At 34.0% G+C, this 24,791-nt stretch overlaps 1 protein-coding gene and 1 long non-coding RNA gene across 5 annotated transcripts in view; both read right to left on the bottom strand.

Annotated features, from left to right (window-relative positions):
- LOC134262385 (uncharacterized) overlaps positions 1-24,791 on the bottom strand; it is a 73,016-nt gene that overhangs the window by 9,279 nt on the left and 38,946 nt on the right. The gene's annotated exons all lie outside the window — the stretch shown is intronic.
- On the bottom strand, positions 17,238-18,834 carry LOC134262384 (uncharacterized). Its single transcript, XR_009991005.1, has 3 exons — positions 17,943-18,834; positions 17,601-17,671; positions 17,238-17,376 (listed from the first exon to the last, which is right to left on the bottom strand). It is a non-coding gene; the product is annotated as an uncharacterized LOC134262384 (long non-coding RNA).

The following is a 24,791-nucleotide window of genomic DNA, read 5'->3' as shown; positions in this document are numbered from 1 at the left end:
AATAAGTGCCCTAGTTAGGACATTGATAAATATAAACTTATGTCAGTTATATATAACTGCTAATATTTAAAACTAACTTTGAATGGACTAAGACTATACAATGAGAAACTGTTAATTTAATGTTAAAATTAAGGTTAATAAATTCATTCACACTTTTATACATGCATAAGCAATAATTAGAAGCTTATATGGGACTATAAAATTCTGTCTGGGTCAGTTACAAAAAGCATTATTAAAATTAGTACAGGGAACAAATGAATTTAATTTTAATTTTCATTTATAAAATGTTAATTCTAATTGCATGTCTTTAGGTCACAAGGCTGCTTAAACCTCACAGATGCTTTGAATGAATACTGTCAGGTGCTGTTAAATTAATAATTTTTCTCATTTAACTATATCAGCATATTTCACAATCCTGCTTAATTATAATGTCAACATTTTAAATGTACATGCTTGGTTAAAAAAAATCTATAAATAATTTCATTCTTTGTGGAAAGAGAAGGAAATTTGCAGTTGAAATTCATTTTTTTTTTAAAATTTAAATATCAAAAAATTATAAGAAGAAACTTCTACAACTAAGGTAATTTATATAAAAAAATTAAATGTATAATCAATAGGTCGGGAAAAGTGGATCATTGTTCTATAACAACAATATTGCATCTTCTTAAGAACTTTCCTCCCAAACATTTTAAAATTAATTGAAAGAGGAAAATATTATTTTACAAAGTTATTAGAGTTTTTTGAATTCCATCTTTTAAAGAAAACACATAACAATTTACACCCCTATTTAAAAAAAAAAATTAAAAACCAAAAGTGTCAAATTATTTTACCACAAAATAAAAAAAAAATGTAAAATTCATGAAATTTTATTAAAGCAAGTTTTGAATGAAATCTGAATATGATTTGGAAATAAGTACCATAAATAACTGGCCTATGACAACATCTGATATTATGATGAGCAGAGAAACAAATGATATTAATTTATATATGTTCCACATTAAAACATTTCGTAAGAGACAGAATTGTGTGTGTTCAGCATAATTGTCAACACAAACCACAAACTTTAGAGGGCGGAGCTCTTATTTGCATGGAATGTGAACACCTCACAGGTAAATCTGTCTGCTCATCCAGTGGTTATATGCTAAATGAGTTGATTAATTAACTTCAATTAATGATTTTCTCTTATCAGAAATATTCTGCATTATTTCTATTGAAATCAGACATCTGTGCAGTAAAAAAAAACTGAAAAATAATTATCATGCAGTTTATTTTCAGATTTAATAAATTGATATATATTCAGTTTATCATAATTAAAAGTGAAGGTAGTGCATATAACCTAAAATGTTATCATTTGAAGAAAAAATAAAATGACCCCTAGAACATTAGAACTCTTCTGCTTTGCATGTATTTTCCCTCTTAAAATATCTGGTTGATATGGGAGAGAACAAAGAACATTCCAATGTCAACTTCTATCATGTCTTCCCCCATGTGTGGGCCTCCAAGAATTTACCTGAGCCATCTGATTTGTTCGTTAATACCAGTAAGGTATTTCATTCATAAGTTACCCAGTCAAGTGAATGGGAAAATTTAACCAACCAATGCAGGCCAGCACAGAGAAATTGCTGCTCATTCATTTTTTTTACTGTAGTCCGCAAAAGATGCACCTCAATGCAAAACAACTATTATCTGAAGATATTCATTCATTAAAAGATTAGACAGCAATTTGAGTCATTAAAATGGCATAAAGAGAAATGCTTATTTCCATCCTTGAAAAGGGATTTGAATCAAAAATATAACAATCTAGTGTATAGTCAGTAAAAATGCATATCCTTTCCATAAATAAAGAGGTTTTATTTTTTTTAACTTGCCATGAAAACCTTTAGTCACTGTGACAGAACTATTTGCTGCCAAATTTGAGTGAATTCAGGTTCTGCATATAAATGTCTCAGGCAGAGATGGTCAAAAATGCAAAAAAAATTGAAAAATTTTGAGATACAAAGGATATGATACAAACCCCAAAACACCTTTCTGCTTTTAACCAGGGTATTCCATCTAGGAAAATTTACATGTACTCTATACTTCTTAGTAATTTATTTTGGTAAATTAACCATATCTCCCGTCCAAAACAGTTTTGCATGCATATATGGTGCAGCTAACAGAATAAAATAAAACAGAGTTGATAAAAAATATGAGGGAATCTTCAAGCTTGCATAGTTTCACACAAGCAAGAAGGATATATTTATCCTCTCCATACTGCATACAGGATGTGGTTAAAGATAAAATATTTAATTTGGTTCAGTTTTCTGTAAACTTAAGCACTGCTATAGAGAGGATCAAGGTGACATATTGACCAAGTTTTTTAATTCATACCATCTTTATTGTTACAACATTTTTGGAAAATTTGAGCCCGGGTGAAGATAAGAGATTTCGGAGAAATTGACGATGCACAATTTGCATCTGTAGATTAAAAAAACCTCCACCTCTGGATATAACTGGTAATGAGATTGTACATTTTTTTTAATAGCTTTATTACTGTGAAATTATAGATGTGGATTACCTAATGGAAGGGTGCAGAGATTGGAAGATTTAATGGCAAAAAAGGGGTGAAAAATGGAAACATCTAAGTTAGGAAAATTAATGCATCACTGTAGAATCTTATATTTGCACCACTGCAATACATCAAAGTATAAATTTCCTAAGGACCCCCTACCCACCAATGCCCACCCCCTCCCTTACTTTAAACAGTCGAGCTGATCATTGAACTAATTGTTAGTCCATTATTTTCACACTAAATTGACAACAGATTTTTCCGTTATTTCCTGATCATGACAAGAAGCACACGGCGGGTGTGACCGGTCGGCAGGGGATGCTCATTCCTCCATGGCACTTGATCCCATCTCTGATGTTTTGGAGGTCTGTGTTTGCTCTGCTCCTATTTTGTATTGGTTTATGGACTTTTGATCATGAATACTGTTCGTTATCTCCACGTTTTTTCTTTAATAACATTTAAAGAAACAGCAAACTGGTCTGTTCTATTAAAGTTAAAATCAATTGTTTAATTCTTATATAAAAATCAACTTAAAAATGGAAATTATGTAGTTGATTATCAAAGAAAAATGCCTGCCTAGTATTTTAACTTGCAATAGGGTATTTTTTAAAAGATTGTCTAAAATTGGCCCAATTTACTCAAAACTTTTTTCTGCATTCCAAGGCTTTTTTTTTTAATTACTAAATTTTCTATTAATCCCTTCAAAATTATTGATAAAATCTTGAATTTTTTTTTCCCACTTACCTACTGACCCCAATTCTTTACCCTGAGACTGGAGAGCAAGGACAAAAAAAAATTATTATAAAGTTGGCCTTGCAGTTACACCCTTTCTTGGAATTAAAAAAAAAACAAACCACACACACACACAAACAAATACGTATCTTGCAAAAATATTATGCAATACTATTTAAAATTGTAGAAATTCAAGGTTGTTTTAAAAAATGTTGCCTGCAGAACTGGATTTTCCTACCCCTCCCACTCTGACAGTAGTGGTATCCCTGTCACATGACAATTTTAAGTCAACATTTTGTAGGCCTTCTCACACCTTCCTTCTCATTCCATTGTCTTTGATCTCTTCATTAAGCATGCGGCACATGTCTCCTTATATGAAGGGACCAATCCCCTATGATAATATCTATTATATGTTTGCATAATTAAATCAGGCAGTTTTCTCTTTAGAAATTCACTGAATACTTGATAATGTTTGTGCTATATGCTATATTTATATATTTACAGAAGTACTGGTAAACAAATCTAGACTTTTTTTACAGCCACTAATTGCAAGGTGTCTATATTACTTTAATTCTGCACAATCAGCAATTTAGAAGCAGTAATTCAAAATCTGAAGTATAGAATTGCAATTATTTGCCTTGATCTATTGCTCCTGTACAGATGGGCCGAGTGACAACCTCTGGAACTGCACTGGACATACCATTTGACTCTATTGTTACCATGTGACAAACGCACCAAGAGTCCCATGAATCAGACCAAGATCTCAATCAGCATCACTGGAGCGTTTTGATCACTAGAGATGTGAAATGATCAGTGACGATACTCAGTTACTCACTGATTGTCTTTCTCTGTAATCATCTTATTCTTTCAGCAATGAAGACCTGTTGAAAGCTAAACCTTTATCTTATACAAGCATACTGAGCCAGAAAACACTCAGGTGTGTGCATGACACTTTGTTAGAACATTAGATAAAAAAACTTACATATTGCAACTATTAATCATATCAGATTCGTCAATGTTTCTGTGTTTTTTTGGAGTTCCTTTCAGTGATCTCACTACATATTTGAAACTTTTGTGAAATATTGTACCAAGCCCATCAATATTGGTAATATTAATGCAGACTGGTAGAAAGCCATTGTGTAACATTATGATGATTATCTACAAACATTGAAAACAATATCATCAAAGAACACCTTAGCACAAAAAAATCGTTTACTGGCCACAAAGGAATCAAACAGTATGCAACTGCTATACATATCTTGCCCAAAAATCAACCAATTAAAGAAACAAAAGATAGATCTTTCATCATCACTGACAATGTCCTGTAATGGAAATCAAAGACATAGTGAAAGATGTCTCTGCAACCATCTGGATTTTTTTGGTCCATACAACTTCTTTCATGTTTGCATCTTTTTATATTGGTTGAAACTTCCAATAATTATTATTTAAACATTTTGTATAGATCTAGTAATCAACATGATGTTGAAGATCATTTTGGTCATTTTCATGGAAATATAAATTAATGTTTAAATATGATTGAAAAATCTTTTGGCTAAAGCATTGATCAATTCTGCAAACCAAAAGATCAAATAGCCAAGTTAATTATGAGGATTTACATCAAAGTGCCCATTCTAAAAGCCTATTGCTCTCTTTGCAAAGAAACACGCAAAAGGTGCTCTTCTTATGTGAAACCCTTACCTAAGGTTCAAACGTATGAACTTCTACTTAGTGAATGATTTAGACATATGTATTATCTCATCATTGGAATGTGGATCAGATAAATATGCTACAGGGCATAAAAGGAATATGTACAAAAGTATTAAATATTAAAAGGTTACCTTAAGTATACTCTAATTTTGGATAAAAAAAAGTATAAAGCATAATCTAAACATTCCTACCAATGTTAATTGCAATTTTAGTGCTCCTTTGCATGCATTTTTACAACAGGTTGAGCTGCAATCATTTTTATAGGCCTAGCTTTTTCTGGAGTTAATCCTCTAATGGAGAGGTGCCGAGTTGGTATTAGAAAGCCTCAGTATTAAGACCCCCCTCATACCTGTCAACCCGTCCCCTCCCCCTAACTCCCCTCCACATCAACCGAGACTGGATTTATCGACCAAACTACCCCGATCAGGGACAATTTGCTAACTCTTAACTTCCTGCCTTTTGAAAACTAAACAGATTAACATTCTTGTCTCCTGGGTTTCTTCAATGATATGGACGGTCTTCAGTAGTCAGAGGCTCCAACAATGGGGGACTGCAAGCAAACAAAAATGTTTTGAAAATGTAGGGCACCCTGACACAATTAAGAAACCCCCACCCACTTAGTGCACTGACTTTTACTTCATTGCACTTAATTGGTTGGTTGAGAGAATCGGCAAGATCAGACATTTTTTCCCAATGATTCATTGACAAAATTAATGTATTATACATGCATGGAATACTTCTTTTTATAATTTACTGTTATATATGTCATCATCACAATTAACAAAAGTTTTTATTCTTTCAAAGTTTTCAATTATCTTCAACATGATCATCTCCCATTATTTTAAAAATTGCCAAGCAGCACAGAGGTACCCCTCTGGAGGGTACCACTGCAAGGAAAACAGATTTGTTTCTCATCAGTATACCAGAATCTATTGCCACTCTTTCACTGGTTGTCCTATGCTATTAATTATGCTAAGGCAGGTCAGTTAACTAATCTTGAAAATTAAAAATAAAAACCACAAAACCAAAATTCAATGGAGAGTCACTAGAGGTTACATACCAGTGATCAAATTAAAGTAATTTGTATAAATCTAACATCACCTTTATATTACAGACCCATCAATCAACAGGCATGGGACTTTTACATAACTTCAAAGGGAGGTCACACCTTTGGGATAGGTAATACATGTGAAATCTTAGCTAGCTGCTGATGTGTGTGGTTAGTGTTTCCCTTATTTATTCCCAACTCTCGGCTAGGTGATGTGTATTCATTAGGGGTACATGACCTCTTGCCTAACAAAGTAAGCAGGTCTCATCCTAATGATGTGGAAGCATTTAGCGAATGTTACCTTGTAACATAACCCTCTCCTATACCTGAATCCTCTTGTGGGTTCATTCAACACAGGCGTCCTCATTACTTCAAAGGAATTGTAACATCAGGTGAACAATGGAAGTGTCACTGTTGGTTTACAGAAACATTACTCTGATCAATCCCTAAAACTGTTCCCAAGTTCTACTTAAAAACTAAGGTTAAGTTGAATGTGCAAAATTTTAAGTTGAATTTGCTAAATTTAAACTGTGTCATGATTTTTTTTAAGTCCAAGTTCTTCTTAAAACCTTAGGTTTTGTTTTGTTTATCTGAATGTTTTGTCATGATTTTTTTTCCCAAAGGTGTGAAAATAAATAAACAAATTACACAGATCTAGCTTCTATTAAAGGATAATGCCTAGAAGCAAATGATTGGAATTTAACTGAATGGGACAAGGATGGTCCCAGGTTGATTATTTCCCTTTGATACATCAAACTTTCAATAGTAACCAGTGCTATATGGTTCCTGTTACCTAATCAAAGTCAATTATCGTTTCTTTAATTGAAATAGAGTGGGTCGAGATCTGAGCAAAAATTTCAGTAGTAACATGCATGAAGCTAATGTTAATCCTACCTACAGGATTTTCTTTATTAGAGGAAGAAAAATGTTGCTTCTTCATTTTCCAACATCACTGAAGCCAGTTGCAAAAATTTAGAAACCACCCCCCCCCGTCAGATTTGCCATACAATCACAGTTAACATACAGTAATACAATTATCTTGGTCTTGGTCTTACATTTCATGGTGTATGAATTGAAAAAAATTTATTTCAAAAAGATAATCAGGAACTGAAAACATTGTTTTGGTCATTAAAGGAAAGCACAGTGGTACAAGAGAAAAAAAACAAGAGAATACAACAATAGGCAATGAAAACATTATATACCAGAGGTGAGTACAGTATTAGTGGTACATCACCAGAAGTGTGTACAGTGATAAAACACCAGAGGTGAGAACAATAGCATATGACTAGAAGTGAGTACAACTATAAGTGAGTACAGTGGCATATGACCAGAAGTGAATACAGTGGTATTCCTAAAGAAGTGAATACAGTGGCATTAAAACAAGAAGTAAGTACAGTGGTATTCCTAAAGAAGTGAGTACAGTGGCATTAAAACCAGAAGTGAGTACAGTGGCATTAAAACCAGAAGTGAGTACAGTGGCATTAAAACCAGAAGTGAGTACAGTGGCATTAAAACCAGAAGTGAGTACAGTGGCATTAAAACCAGAAGTGAGTACAGTGGCATTAAAACCAAAAGTGAGTAGTGGTACATAACTAGAAGTGAGTACAGTGGCATTAAAACCAGAAGCGAGTACAGTGGCACATAACTAGGAGTACAGTGGCTTATGACCAAAAGTGAGTAGAGTGGTAACCCACCAGAAGTGAGTACAGTGGTATTTCTGCAGTGGTATAGCACCAATGGTGAGTACAGTGGTATAACAGCAAAGGTGAGTACAGTGGTTTTCCTCCAGAAGTGAGTACAGTAGTATACCACCAATGGTGAGTACAGTGGTAAAACACCAGAAGTGAGTACAGTGGCATATGACAAAAAATTAGTACAGAGGCATACCACCAGAAGTGATTACAGTGGTATACCACCGAAGTGAGTTCAGTGGTATATCTTCAGAAGTGAGTAAAACAGTAAATCACCAGGTAAGTGGTTTACAGGTCAAAGATTTAAGGTCAACTTTACACAAGGACACGAATAAAAATAGTAACACACAGTCAAGTATTTCTTTGTGTTTTTTAATTATTCTGAAATTAATATAATAAGATGACAACAAATCATATCATGTATACATTCCTCTACATATTAATTCTTGCTGTGAACTTGTGTGGAAAGGACAACTTGTGGTCAAGCATAGCTAACTTTTTGATATGTTGCAATAAAACATCATAGGTTTAAGGTTTCTTATTGACTGTCCAGGAAAGTTAGTTCAAGTAGAAAAAAATTATACAAAAAAAATCCATTTGATAGACATTCAAATGAAGTTTAAGACCATCAAATTGAATACTTGGTGTTGAGAACAGGGTGTTAAGGTGGCTGCCATAAAACATTCTTGAAATATGATAGGCTTGAACTAAAGCTGGCTGGTCAACCGTTCTGTGGTATTTATGGACAAAGTGTGGACTTATCAGAGCAAATCTCCACCAATAATGGCCAGCTTTGTCACCCAAGGAAAATCAAGACCTTTTTTGTCACATTTTATATAAGTCTTGAAAGCCATAAATACCTGAGAAAATTAATTTCTTTTCTCCCGTTACACAGCGCGAATCTTGATGGTCATTCTCTGTAACGGATTTAAGACGATAAGTACCAGCTCTGTTTTCTTATCCCCTAAAGGACTAAATTTCAAGGGAATATAAATTTTATGCTAACGATGTAGAAAGTGAAATTGAAAAAAAAAATGTAGGAAAAATATCTTTGCAACAAATTGCAAGACAAAAAGTTTGTATGACATGATCGTTTTTTGTTTTTTTTTGCTATAAAAAAGTGAAGAGGAAAAATTGCTGATTCAGTTGTTTATCCCAAATAAACAATTAAATTATAGACTTCTTGTTTGTCATAGAGCAATTCGCTAAAAGAAGCTAACAGCATAACATATATTTTTTAAGTTACAAACAGGAATCCCATAATAATATATAATCATTTAAACACAGTATATAATTTAATTGTTTACAAGATTTTTTCCAAGTATTTGCAAGCTATTGAAAAAAAATCTGACTTTAAAAATGTTGCCTAGTTTCCAAAGCACCAGTTAATGACTAACTTTAAAATTATATTCCACAAAAAGAAGGGGAAAAAAGAGAAGAAAAATTTCTTATATTGTAAAGATTGCACTTGATGTCATTTTATTGAAAAAGAAGTCCTGCTGACATCTAATTGAAGTGTTGATGAATTCTGTATCAAGTTATTTAATTTACACATCTTAAACGGATGTTAACAGTTAATTCAGTGCTCTTCTCAACTTAAGCCATTCTTTTCAGAGACATTCCTTTGTACAAATCTTAATAACATGTCTAAAAAAAATTCATGACTTTTGTCAAAAAAAAGTTCAAAGCTCTATCTCATACATCAGGGAAAAAAATGTAAGCATTGTCAGAACAAAATTTGTTCTGTCTCTTCAAGTGGTCCTTCTATTGGGAGAAGTAAACAAGGCCTCGTTATTATGGCTAGTACCGAGACATTGCCAAATGTAAACAGAATCTAAAAATTTCATATAATTACAATATTTTTGGGTCTTGTATAGCCCTGGGGCCCATGGCCACACACAAGAATCATTGCCCCTCCTACTTGCTGTGATTGACCAGGGTCATTTATAAGAGAAGGGTCCTGACAATAGATGTCAGTATTAAAGAATATAATCATGCTTTGGCATAAAGTTTTGTGCAATTTGGCAAAAGCAGGATTTGTTTTAGTTTGGTCCATTAGCCTTCTGCGATACACAATGCTAATCCGTTATGTTGCCCTTATGATGTCTCTTGTTTTTTTAAAAGAAATTTTCATTCAACTGAATCCAACCATCTCACGGTCTGTCATACTGTCACTTATATTTTCTTTATGAATGAAACTGTTTGGCCAAACACAAAAGGATTGGTGAGGTTCACACTTGTTAAAGGGCAGAGTCGAAGGTCAGACCTGAAACCAAACACACCAATCAAACTGTAACATTCCTTTAATTCTTCTGGTCCATAGAGCTTTAGAGCTCCGTGTTGTCCAGACTCAGCAAGATTTGATTTCTGGACTATATTTAGCCAGGGTTGAAGAAAAATGATGACTTCTTTACATCAAGGATTGGTCAATTATATCTCTGAACACTCAAATGATATTTAACATTTGATCACACTACAAAGATTATATGTCAGTCCTCTATTATTGCTGCTAAAGCCATTTTTCCAAGAAAAGGGAGACAAACTCAGTGATGTATGCAAAGTCATATTACAACATTATAATGCAATTAAAAAGAATTAAATGCATAACTTTTTTCCGTAATGCTGGAAAAATGACAATGAGAAGATGAAAACTAAGTTTTGTGGGAGATCTAAATCACATGGAAGATTTACAGCTTGATGACTCAGAGGATATAATTTTTCCCTCCAAAATGAAAGTATCAAAAAAAGGCCATAAATAAAAAAACAAGACAGAAGGGAACCTTGAAATGTTATCATAATATTTACACAAAGGTGACCAAGAGGCTTCACATATGAGGTCAAAATTAGGTGAATATACCTATGTATTACATGTACTGAATATCAAATGAGTCCATCACTCTCCTAACAAATTATTTATACAAATTTTATGTAATGACCAATTATTATGTAGAAATTTATATTTTCAAGATGACATATGTCTTGTGAAATGGGGAATGCCTACACAGTTTATCTGGCAAAATTGTGCAGGGGCAAAATACAGAGAGAACTTGAGTTTGACTGAAGGCTGGTCATTCAGGACTGGAATGTTCAACTTGTCCCCTAGGTGGCCCATTTTGGAGGGAAGACGGAGATGTGCTCTCCCAGCTAAGACCAGGTCAAATAGTGCAGAAAAAAATAGAAATTCAAATGTATCTCCACACAAAAGGAAAACAGATCTGCTTGGAATCAAACTCCATGAGAGCTGACCGATTTTGATTTTCACATTTATGCATCTGACTGAGTTTAAGCAATGTAGGTGTTTGGTCATTATCAAGTAACTTATAGGGAGAGGGAAAAAAGGAAAGGAAAAAAAAAAAAAAAAGCATGAGATCAGGCGATGAAACTCAATCTTGACATTGGCTGAGGGAGATTTGACCTTGATTTTACACCTTGTCAGGACTTCACTACCAGACAAGACAGTGTTAGAATGGAATCCTTATTTGACTGTCACATCCGCTGGCCTGTATTTCAATTCAGATATAAAAGATGAAAGAATTATACAAAATACCGTTTTAAATAACACCGATAACCATCTCAGGAAACATATGAGAAAAGTGGAAGAACTATACGTTTACTGATTACTTTGCATAAATTGTTGGTTAATAGAATTTTAAAATCATTTCATGTAAGAAGACCTTTAATGCTCAAATTCTTGCCTCACTTGAGAGAGAACCACATTTGTTATTGGTGCAACACCAAAGGTATGAGCATATACAATAGACAAACCCACTTGAGGTTGAATGAAAACTCAATCAGCCTATTAGTGAATGGGCCGTAGAGAAGAGAGGGATAGAGCCACCAGTGTCCTACAGTTTTTGTGTGAATATCACCCTCTTGAAGGACACATAAAAGTCCATAAGCTAACACTGAACTAATTCATTCATTGTTCCCAGACAATACCAGCCAATTGACATTGCAGCTTTCTTCTCCATTTGGTAATAAAAAAAGCTAAGTAGGTGAGAGATGTTCAAGAACTCAGGGGTTGGCAGATTCCAAAGAGAACCATTATCATTATTCTTCTCTTGATGGTTCCTGCAATTGTTTTACAACAGGAAGCACACATTCTCTGTCTCAATTTGTTCTCCATTCACAAAATTTGATGAAAGAGAAATCTGTCCATTTTCTCAGGGGCAGAAAACAGAGCCATTCTGACATTAGAAAGACCAAAGAAAAATGGGATGCAATAAATCTGTAGTCTGGTAGCAAGCAATGTTGCTTCATGTAGGTCAATTTGATGTTGATAAGAGGTGACAAGATTTGTTTGGGGGGTCAACATTGGTCATCAAAAGATAATGTTTAGGGGGAGCAGAGGTCAGGCTGACAAACAAATAAAATAACAGAGAAACTGACAGACAAACAATGAAGCTGTTTCTCCAGACCTCCTAGTAACCTATTTAATTAATAAAAAAAATTGTCATTCAAAAGAAAAAGATTTCCAATGATAAAGTAGATAAGTAGCTATTTTGTGGAGTTTAAACTGCTGTGAAAGATGGAGTGAAATGTCACCATATGGGGTCTCTAATCAGGCAATGTTAGCTGGGTACAATGTGTAAGCTCCAATACACAGAATCAAAAGACAGCCCTATAGGGGGATCTGCACTATTGACTTGGACATATCTCCGCTCCATGGTGCTCGAGACCTTCTCTGTTAGTTTTGGTCAAAGTTGACAGTTTTGGTAACAAATGTTTGTTACTATCTGATGATTTTTGTTACTTCTCAACCTTAACCAATCAGAGTATAAGTTCCCCAGGCCAGATTTTTCTATGCTGTCCCATCAGTTGACCAGGCTCATTAAGAGGGATCCTTTGTTGAAGGGTTAGATGACTTCTCTAGAAAGTCTTAATTGAAAAACATATCCTGCAGTCCTCATTACTCTAATTCTTTTGACATTTGATTACAGAAACAGATTAGTATCTGAATTCTTGAAAGATTATACCATTTATGCATTTTACAATTTTTGTTACCTACCACTACTTAAATTTAATCCATTTTGAAGGTCATAATGACATGCAAAAAATGTATAAAAAGGTAAGAATGTACATTAGCTATTATGGATTAATTATGCAGACTACTTTTTCACATCATCACTTCAAATGTCTGTCTCAGTGCAGTGGAACTACTATTTTAGTCCTGGCCTAAGTTAACTCCATTTCTTTAAATTTATTTGAGAAATTTCTGAGATTTAGTTTTAAAGATCGAGATTTATTTCTTTGTTCAGACCAGAGGTGGTGGTGTGAAAAATGGAGTGTTATTACAAAAAAAGACATTTTATAAAAGAAATTCTAGTTTTATTGAAAGCATTCTTCCTGACAATAAAGAGTCTCCTACAATGCTGGAATATCTCTTTCTAACATCACGGGTCAGTAACACAAAGAAACTAAAAATATGTCTAAGGTCCACTACTAGTGTTGCATAATGAAAAGAAATATTCCTTGTTTCTTCAATCAAAATTGAGGTTCACAAGTAATACTAAGGATAAGGTCACAGATAAGGTTGAAGTCAGAAAATTATGACAGAGTTGAATAGCTCTCACTGATTTATGTTAGGTACATGAAGTTTGATGAAAATATGCATAGTTTCTTTTAAGCTGAATTTTTTAAGCACAAGAAAGTAAAGACAAATTTCAATAGGGAGGTCAAGGTGAAACATAGGTTGATAATTTCTATGCAAATTATGAACCAATGAATGTGTCTTCATAAAAAATCCTTTCTTTGAAAGTGAGCTCAATGCAAAATAGAGAAAAGCTGGGTCAAGGTCAAACATTTTTGACACAGTTGAATAGTTTTTGCCAATATGTATTGATATATGTGTTTAGAAAAAATATCTTAAATACTTTCTTTTAAACTTAACTGGCTAAATGCAAAAATAACACAGTAAAGGTCAAGGTTATAGTAAAGATCAAAGGCAACAATTTTTAATATCAATGAATAGCTCTTAAAATATCCATCAGTATAAAATGTATCTATGTGTTACAATAGATGCTTCTTTTGAAATCAGATTAATGCAAAAAAAGAAAAGAAAAGAACTTCAAGGTCATAAGAAATGTCAGGACCAAAAGAAAAAGTTGCAGTAAAATTTATCTTCTTCATATATATGAACATCAACTATTATATTGGATAAAAATATATTAAATAGTTTCTTAGCAAAAAGGAGGTCAAGGTAAAAGAATATCATACATCTGGACAGCTCTAAGCAAAATAAATCAACATATTATAAAATTTGATAAAAATATTTTAAACAGTTTCTTTGAAACTTTGTTTAATGAAAATTTAAAGAATGTCGTCAATGTCAAAAGAGGGTCAAGGTCAATTTTTGACAATGTTGAAAATCTTTACCTAGTTTGTATCAGCAAATAAAATTTGCTAAAAAATTATCTTTTTTTTTAAACTGAGCCATTACGCAAGTTTAATTCACAAGGTAAAACTCATAGAGAAGATGAAGGGTGTAAAAAATTGAAAAATGGACTGATACATCAATAAAGATATAGACTGATTTTAAATAGCAAATCTTAAAAACCCATTCTCACTGCCTCTCTGAAAATTCAGCAGGATATCCCAGGAAGTCCTGAGACAAAGTTCCAGGATTTATCAGGATTGTCCTGAAAAGTCCTGGTTCTTTGAGGCCAGATTAACAAGGAATAAGAGGGACGGTATTGGCAGTGTGACTTTTCAAGAATTTTAGGGACCAGTTGAACATAATAAATTCTGCCCTTTGAATTCTTGCAAAGTCCCACTTAATCCTGCGTTCTGAAGGGGGATAATGTGGGATTATCATGGAAAGTCCCAGTAAGCAGGACAGTATCAGCAGCTAGGAATTTGCAGGATTTTATGGGACATCCCTAAAAATCCTGCTTTTGGGTTGATGTAATGACTCCTGGAAAATCCCAGTCTATCTTACTAACTGAGATTATAAAGATGTTGGATAATGTCTATAAATCAAAAAATTATAAATATAAATGATATTAAAATGGACATAAAATTTATTTTGCATACAAAGTAAAAGTAGTAACAATAATTGGATACTTTTAAAATTAGCAATTCCTATGTGGAATACATATTCATTCAAAACTGTTACATGTATATGTAGTGCAGATTTCTTAATGAAATCTAAGCTCAGTATAATTCTCTTAACATACACAATGTATTGACATTCACTATTCTTATTGTCACAATTTTTCACAATATACCAACTTTAAAAGCATAAAATATTAATTTTTAAAATAGGATATTTACTCCTCGACAATTTGTTCAATACAAACAAAGTGGAAAGCTGTCAATAAGAACGCGAGTAAACGAGGTATTTTTGTGTGGAACTAAACAGTTTTGGAATATTTTCTTGCATAAATGAAAAAAAGCTACAGAGTAAATCTGCTGAGTCTGCATATAAAAATAGGAATCTGAACTTAACAATACTGAATACTTTACCCACGTTGTGCCTTGAATACAGCATCTGCTTTAGAGTTGCGAAGGAAGGTGTTGATCCTTACATTACGCTTTTGAATCCCACTGGGATGTAGAGATCAGTCCTGTGGATGACTGTATAAACCGAGGTCCCCGTGTCGCAGTAGGTGCCAGCATGATAAAGATCCCCAAGTGCTTATTAATAAGGCCAGAGTTTTTCTATTTTCTGTTTAAGGGGAATTTTTAAGAAAAGGTTGGGTCGTCGGACGAAAATAAAATAAAAATAAAAAATGAAAATTTGTTGAATCGGAACCATAATAAAAATAAAACCAAAAAATGGTATGATTTTTTTTCCATTTAAATGTTGAAAAACGGAAGAAAACACAGTACAATTTTGTTTATAATGAATTAGGATTTCAGATACGGATAAAAAGACACAACTGCATGAGTTATCCTACTGTGGTTAATCACACTTGCACAAAGCAAATCAATATAATATTATAATTTAAATTTGTTACCGCAACAATAATGTTGGATAAACGCAGATGACAGAAAAACCACACTGCTTATTAAAATTTTTACACAGGTCTTCAAGTAATCATCTATCTATTGTATCAAATTTATAAAAGTCATAATAGAAATGTTTTAAGCTACATGTATATTATGATTTAACAGAGAAGTTAAACAAGAGGCCCAAGGGCCACAGCGCTCACCTGAGAACATCAGCTAGGAAAAAGCACATATCAGATCAGAACTGAAAGTTTACTGAGGTGATGGTGGTGGTGGTGGTGGTGGTGGTGGTGGGGGGGGGGGGGGGGCTTGAATTTTAACCCCCCACAAGTTCATGATTTGAACTAGAATCTACACTACCTTAGGTTGATTCCATATAAATATCACTAATCATGGCTTTGAAGTACTTGAAAAGAAGATTTTAAATATATTGGTTTCCCAATATATTCCTATGTAAAACTTGGGTCGGCCATTTTGGCCCCACCCTTGCCCCAGGAGTCATGATTGGAACAAACCTGAATCTTCACTACCTGAGGATAATTTCACATGAGTTTTATCTTTCCTGTCTTAATGGTTCTTGAGAAGAAGATTTTTAAAGATTTTTCCTATATCTTCCTATGTAAAACTTGGGTCGGCCATTTCGGCCCCGCCCTAGCCCCGGGGGTCATGATTTTAACAAATTTGAATCTACACTACCTCAGGATGATTCCACATGAGTTTCATCTTTCCTGGCCCAGTGGTTCTGGAGAAGAAGATTTTTTAAAGATTTTTCCTAAATATTCCTTTGTAAAACTTGGGTCGGCCATTTTGGCCCCACCCTTGCCCTGGGGGTCATATATATCTACACTACTTCAGGATGATTCCACATGATTTTCATTTTTCCTAGCCCAGTGGTTCTTGAGAAGAAGATTTTTAAAGATTTTTCCTATATATTCCTATGTAAAACTTGGGTCGGCCATTTTGGCCCCACCCTTGCCCCGGGGGTCATGATTTGAACAAACTTGAATCTACACTACCTCAGGATGATTCCACATGATTTTCATTTTTCCTAGCCCAGTGGTTCTTGAGAAGAAGATTTTTAAAGAATTTTCCTATATATTCCTATGTAAAACTTGGGTCGGCCATTTTGGCCCCACCCTTGCTCCGGGGGTTATGATTTGAACAAACTTGAATCTACACTACCTGAAGATGCTTCCACATGAGTTTCATCTTTCCTGGCCCAGCGGTAGAAGAAGATTTTTTAAAAATGCCATTAATTTTTAACAAATTCATGATTATCTCCCCTTGGAAAAGGGCGTGGCCCTTCATTTGAACAAACTTGAATCCCCTTTACCCAAGGATACTTTGTGCCAAGTTTGGTTGAAATTGGCCCAGTGGTTCTTGAGAAGAAGATGAAAATGTGAAAAGTTTACGACGACGACGACAACAACAACGACAACAACGACAACAACGACGACGACGACAGACAACGGACAGATTGTGATCAGAAAAGCTCACTTGAGCCTTTGGCTCAGGTGAGCTAAAAAAGCAATGGGGTTGATAGCTAATTTGACAATGTTTTCTTAGGATAAACGGATAACACATTTGTGAGGTTCAAAATGGAAATTTGTCAGCTGAACTTTTTGATTAACAATAGCAAAGTCATCATGAAAGTCTTCTGAACTCTTCGAAAATGGCTGGATATCTGCCAAGAAATCAAACTGCAATAAAAAAAATCCTTCATGATACTTTATTAGACAATCAAATACAAGTAGTAAATGGTAGAAAGTAGAAAATTAAAAAAAATTACATGAGATTTTTTTCTTTTCTATTTTCTAAATGAATTTAAGATACATAATATTTTAAAATTATTCTTTGACTGTCCATTTTGCACTAAAAGTATTAATTAACATGATTAAATTGTCCACTTCTTTCTATCCCTTACCTTTCCACAGGATATGTGCAACTCCAAATTAGCTGTCATTTCACTTTGACCGATTTGACATGGACTCGTATCTAAAATATTTTAATCATCATGTTATGTCCCTGATATATAGTTAGACACGATCTACTTCTACTTCTTTACTTGTAAGGGGTCACTGACCCATCACACAAGATCATTGTAAAATAAAATTTTACCGCGAATTTATCAACTTGTTATGTACCATATGTGATTACATTAAATCTAGAATGTAAAAATCTTTAAAAGAAAAAAAAATACACATATCAGAATGCCAAACACTGAATAACTTTAACAGAAAGTTTTTATCAATGTCTCAAAACTTACCCCCAACCATTTGGACACATGCTCCACAGTTCAAATGTGCATCTGGTGTGTTTTGGTTGTCAATGCTTTAATTCTCATTTGAAAAACTTTCTTGTTTTCATCATCAATGGAGAACCCGCCAAGTGTATGGCATCGTAATCAGCAAGACGCTCGTAAAAGACTTTGATTAACATATGCTATTTCAAACGTTTAAATGATTCTTTAGGAATTAGGTGTACATCAAACCCGATTTTATTTCAAACCATCAATGAATGACACAGTCGGCGGGAATTTTAGATATAAAAGTGAAACTGGAAATAAATGGAACCCGAGTGCTGAGTATAGGACAGAATTCACTTTCTTTATAATTTGTTTATCTGAACTATGGTGCTATCTACAATATCAATAAAACGTTTTATGCAAATGTGAGGCTTCAAATCTGTACATATATTAATAGCAAAAAGTGCTGTTACTGTATCCAAAGTCCTTTATAATCCAATTTCAAAACTTAAAAGATTTTTAGGGATATTGCAAGACTTTTCTCTGGACATATTCTCATTTATAAGTCCTGGAAAGCAATGTAAAGTCCTGGAATGTCCTTTTTATATCAAGTGTGAGACTTTATGGGAATTTGTAGGACAATATTTGTCTCTTAATTTCAGTATTAAGTCCTGAAAAACAGAAAAAAGTCCTGCAAAAACCTGCAACAGTGGCAGTGGGATTTTACAGGACATTTGGGTAATGAACATGTCCTACAAATTCCTGTACAGTCACACTTGAAGTAAGTGGGTTATTCCAGGACAAATGCAGGAACACTAAGTCCTGAATTATCCCTATTCATTAAGACATGGGAGAAGTGAGACTTGAGAAGGAAATCTTGGGACTTCCAGGGATATCCTTCAATCATTCCCAAAAGTGGGATTTGTTTTTGTAGGGGTTCCTCTGGCAGTATCTATTTATCTTAATGAACATAAATCTTAAAAGGAATATTGCAGGATTCTTTTTTATTTTTTATTTTTTTTGTTGCACATGTCCAATTGGCTTCCATCTGAAAAAGATCACTTCCAGCTTCTGAAGCTGTCTGATATATTCTTTAATGCCCCATCAATTAACTTTGGTTCAGGTACGAGCTTTAGTGATTATAATCTCGACCTATTCTATAAAACTCTTCTTGAAATATTATCAGTCTTAGCAAAATGCAATATTTGCAATAATAGGAAGTATCCATTCTTAGGATGTGCTTTCCATGCAAATTTGGTCCATATCTCAATGGACTGAAATGCAAAAATGCTGCATGATTTTAAAATCATATACTTAATATACTAAAATAACAATGAAAAAGATGTATATTTAACTTGAAGATCACTATACTCTCATATTTAATTCCTTTTTAAAAGGCATATAAATATACATCACAGAAATGGATTAAAATATGGATGTCAAGTTAAATATGAACCCATATCATATCAAGTTCTCTCCAAATCTACCCTTTATACATTAAAAGTACAAATTTTCATTCCAAATCATATTAAACATTCTTCATCAGATCTTAATGCTGATTGAACTAAGTGTTCCTGGAATTTATTGCTCAGGGTGTTCTACACAGAAAAAAATTCTTTAGTCTGATTATTAAAATATGATATCAAAACTTTCATGTAGGTAAACTGGATGACCCTCTGGACCATATAGACGATTTCTCTGGTATGTGACAAGGAGGAGATCGTTCAATTACAGGGACAAAGCCTATCAGCCATCTATCTTAGAGAGCCCAGTATACTCGCTTTCCACAAGCTGTTACCATCTGAGGTTTGACTGGAGACACAATAAGATCTCCCCAGCTGGATGCCCCTCGTAGTGATTACTTAAACCAACTTACCCAAGTGGATTCCTCATTAAAATCAGCAGAATTGGGGGGTATAAATCTTACCTGCTCATACAAGATGAAATAACCCAATTCTCTGTTTCATTAAATTGAATGTCTTCCCTAATGATTTGTTTTCCAATACAATCTGTCGGTGTTGCGTCATGATTTGTAATGGTCATTACACTTTGCTAGAACCAACCTGTCACCTTTATTGGCCAGTTTAACATGTACAAAGCTATGTTATGAGCAATGATTACAGAGCATACTGTAACTGTGTAATATGTACAGAGGTTAAAACTGTAAAACAAGAAATAAAACTGGTTGCAAAGTTGTTTAAATCTGTTAAATTATGTCATTTTATTATGTAGGCAATAAATGATGATGTCATGGGTGTCATGATAAATTGTTCCCTTCTGTGCATACCAACAAAGTCCTTAATTCAAGTTTCTTTGACAGAAACAATTTAGATGATTGAAAAATGAATCTTAAATTTGGGTATACATTTTTAAAAGATAAATGTCTGTTGATTTTACTGCTTCTTTAAACAAAAGAATCTAACAAATCTACTCATAAATCATATATTTGGCAGCCAAGACAAAACCCAACCTGAGTCTATTTGAATTTTATTTCTTGAAAACAAGAATTGCTGTAATTCTTCCTAGAGAACTAACTAGAAGAGTTTCTAATTTTTCCCCTCAGACATCCATAGAAAGGACTTCTAAATACAGTGACGTAATATGGTATGAGCAGACAGTGCTCTTGAGGTAGAAGAAATATTCCTTTTCATCTTTGTAAACGGAAATAATTTCAGATTTCCAATGGACAAAATTGGAATTTATTTATAGAAACGCATCCTTTCCAGAAAAGAAATGCTTTCCAGAAATATTCAAGAAGTTCAATAGCAACCACTTTTGAATGTTCTAAAAGCACTCATTTAGAACAAATTGAAGAACATCACCTGAAAATGTCTGGTTCATGAGGTAATCAAGAGAAGAGCACTTGAACAGGACTTAGGAAAAACATTTTGCGCAATGCAAACATTATCAATAAATCTTTATGCAGTATGCAAACAAAATGCATCCATTGCTAAACATATAACTAGGTTATTGATAAAAATAAAGAACTTGCTATGAAGATATTTCCAGAAGGAAGTCAAAGTCAGTCAATATTTACAACTCATAATTCAATTTTAAATATATTAATAATAGTTTAATTTTTTGAATAGGACAACTAGTCTGTTCTGTGAAATTTACCGTAATGAATGGTTTTAATTCTCACAAAGCTGGTGAGACATATCTTGACCAGACTGTATATTTCCTATCATTTCCACAAATATTAGCCAAAGATAACCGTTCTTACATTGGTCACACATATTATGCAGTGTTTTTGTTTGCCAGAGCATTATTTGTGAGGTACGACATTCTTGTCTTCCCATTAAATCGCATTCATCAGGCTAAATATACTGTGAGTGATTCACTTCTCCTTAAAGCCTCCTGACCCTAGGTATCTATGTCACTCTCGTCCAATACAAATGGTCATCTTTAAAATACAAATATTTGAACAGGACAGACCCAGAATCTGGCTGCTGATTATTGTGAAGTTTGAATGGTTCCCGCTCAACTGGTTTCCAGGATGTCACCTGTCCACTGGTATTAGCATCGTCTATACTGTACTTATACCTGACCTCCCAATAGCATGCCAGACCTTGAGGACAGGTTTTATGTCTTACATACCTGGCCCCAGGGAAAATACCTCCTAATAAGAAGTCAACAACCTTTCCTGCATCTAACTGACCCTTTACATGTATATATTAAGCTATTCAGTTTTCCTTCTATGGTATGTTAAGCTAGAGCACTTTCCTATATCACATGTATAATCTTAGAAATTTATCCTAATGTGGGTACATATACATTTTAAGAGAAGAGAGCAGGGTTAATATGTTATAAAAATCTTGTAAGTTGGTCACCAAATACCACTTAAATGACATGCACTTAATTTCAAGGATTTAGGATTGATTTGCAAAATATCAAACCTGTTGCAAAGTTAATTTTGCTAATAATGGAGCAAGTAATTTACACTTTGATTTATAAATTTAAAAATTTTAGCTCCCCTGAAATTTACCTTCAAAACTATTGATATCTTAGTGTTGTAACAAATTAACTGAGGAGAAAGTAAGAAAAAGAGTTCAGAAAACAACACCTTGAAATGAAGTTGAGAGACACAATTAATCAATGATAATCTTGATTGACTACATCATTAATTACATGTACAACAGGGAATTCTACATATTGCAGATTACAGGAATGGAAGCAAGTGCGGGGAATCACTCATGTTTTGCTTGATAGACAAGAATTCACTACTGGACAGTCATCAAAGGAAGGGTGACCCTAAAATCAGTAGAGACCTCCATAGGGACTTCTTAATCTGTGGTTAATAGCTTGTGTAACTGATACAGATTTGAAGACCCACAGAAAGATAAATGTGTTGTCTCTGATGGGACAATCCTGTGTGCTGAGAATAGGTATTTCTTTGGTACAAATGGATTTTTAGTCACTTTGATACTTTCCAATTGGGAATTTTTCCTCATATCAGTTGTCTTTTTACTGAATTTATCTATCAATTCTATTGATAACAATCAGTCAATATTGGTCTCTTGCTAATTTTGAATTAATCTTTGCAACTTTCTATGAAGAAAGCATACTTGGAAGTTTGGGAGAGGAGGGGGGGAGGGGGTGTTGTTATATAGAACAATGGCGTTTTCAGAAAATTCTTGACAGAATTATTAAAACTATCTTGAGAAAAGGAAAACTGATATGTGGTATTTTCCTATTACATCAGCAAGTATATAACTCCTTGTAATTATCTATCTGATCTCAACAATCTTAAGCTTTAAGATCCTGCAGAAAACCCAGAAGTTAACACTGATATATATCAGAGGTCACAACTCTAATATAATACAACATGCAATATGTATGTGTCCTCTCAATGCCCTGGTCACAAGACTGGTACCAAAGAAAAATCTCTACAAATGGCCCCCAGGAGTGGCATCATAGGGTCATGCCATCCTGATCCAGACAAGATTAGGCAGACCCTGATGAAACCGCAAGAAAATGTGACCCTAATCAGCTGAAAAAAGCCCTCCCCAAATCAGCTGAGATGTCCCTCATCGCTTATAGCCTAGGTCCCCTCAAATTAAAAACAATGTACTAAGCTTGTTACATGTGGAATCAATTTCTGCCATGACCACAGTTGTGGAAGATAACAGTGAAACTGGCCATTCCCTAAATCATCACTTCATTAGAAGCACCTGCTTTGCAATCAATCTACAAATTTTACAGTGTCAATTCACTTAATTTTTCACACTAATTGCTGGAAATGAGTATTTTCAAATTACTTTGATAAGATAAAATTAGACACATATCAAATCATTCAGCAATCAAACCCGTCTTCCTCATTAAGAGTTGTATTAGATACATTTTCACAAATGAGACCATCTTGTAGGATACTTTTGGTATGCTTCATTGTTTTTACATACCTGCCCTTTCCTACTGCTTAAGCTTAAACAATTTCAAATGACAGTAAGTGAAATTTGTGTCCTCTACTTCATTATTGTAATTGGCTTTTATTTTGAAGAGCCTCTTGCAATACAAATTTGGGATGGTCACCATCTACCAGATCATCCATCTAGATAAAACTAACTGTTCCAGTGACATTCAAAGCATCTACTGCAAAGCAAACAATAGACAAAAAGTTTCTGTCTGCATCTGTGAAAACTTTATTAGTCTTCATTGTCAGCTCTGGTCAAATTCTTGCCCATCAAGACCACACCTTTATCCTTAACTCAACTGTTCCTAACTTGGCACTGCATTAGTTATCAGAGTCATCGAATGCCTACTTGTTACTCTACATCAATCTGCTATTAATTGAGCTGTAGCAGAACAAGAAAACTCTCATAATCAGTTATCTTCTTCCTCTGACACCCATAACCTAAAACTACTGACCTGGTCAACCGGACCACAAAGGACAAGAGAAAAAGCAGAATGACCTCAAAGACTTGGTCAATTTGTGTATTGCTTCTGTTTGTCTCTTTGAGAAGGGGTAAGTAATATAGACTACTTGGATACTCCATTAGAAGAGGCTGTTTCCCCTTTGGTGGTAATTAGGTGAAGTTTCTAGTTTCATAACTGCTCTATCTCTTCTGTCAACTAAGGAGCTGATGGCCAGAGACTTACATCAGCAAGAAAACAAACACTGGACTCTCTCATACACACCAAGTTGATTGAGTCAATGGTTTGATCATTTGTGTCAAATTAAGAAGGAGTAATTAAAGGAGATCCACTGTCCCCTTATTTGTTTTGACTGTCAACAGACTCATCAATTTCAAGCTAATTCCTTAATATACTGACTTAATTGGAAATGTCAAGAGAGGCTGTTGTTTCTTTTCAAACAAGAAAACACAATTGCAAGAGCCATATTTTGCTTTCAGTCCAAATAATGTTCTTGGAAAATAAGCAAATCAATGTGTACACTTTCAACAATACAAGTCCTGATATAAAATGCAAATCAGCAGATTCAAGGGTAGAAATAATTTGCTTTTAAACCTAATTGCAACCACTACTTGACACTCCCTCAACGGCTTCTTGCTCTTGATCTCCTTCCTTTGTAAATACTGCAAGCTGTCACATACCTAGGTTGATATACTTCCATTTCATTCATACACCTAAGACAAAGCTAACCCACTCCTTAAGAGGTCAATGGTTTACCTGTCTACTTTATAAAGATAAGCTATCTATATCCTCAATTCTAGCTTCCTGTTTAACCCGTGGTATGAGCCACCCATTAAGGTAAAGGTGTAATAACAATCACTTGATGCTGTGTACCATCTCAATACCCCAGACCCCACAATGAAAATTAAGTTATCTACTCCTTCTTATCATGGATATATTTCTTCTTTGAAATCAGCAAGGTTCGCTAGGATATATCTCTTCTTAACATGCAAAGCTGAC

The sequence above is a fragment of the Saccostrea cucullata genome, unplaced genomic scaffold, assembly GCF_032062105.1.
Source record: "Saccostrea cucullata isolate Sc308-1 unplaced genomic scaffold, CSIRO_AGI_Scuc_v1 ctg392, whole genome shotgun sequence".
Lineage (NCBI taxonomy): Eukaryota > Metazoa > Mollusca > Bivalvia > Ostreida > Ostreidae > Saccostrea > Saccostrea cuccullata.
This window is presented reverse-complemented; position numbering and strand designations above follow the sequence as displayed.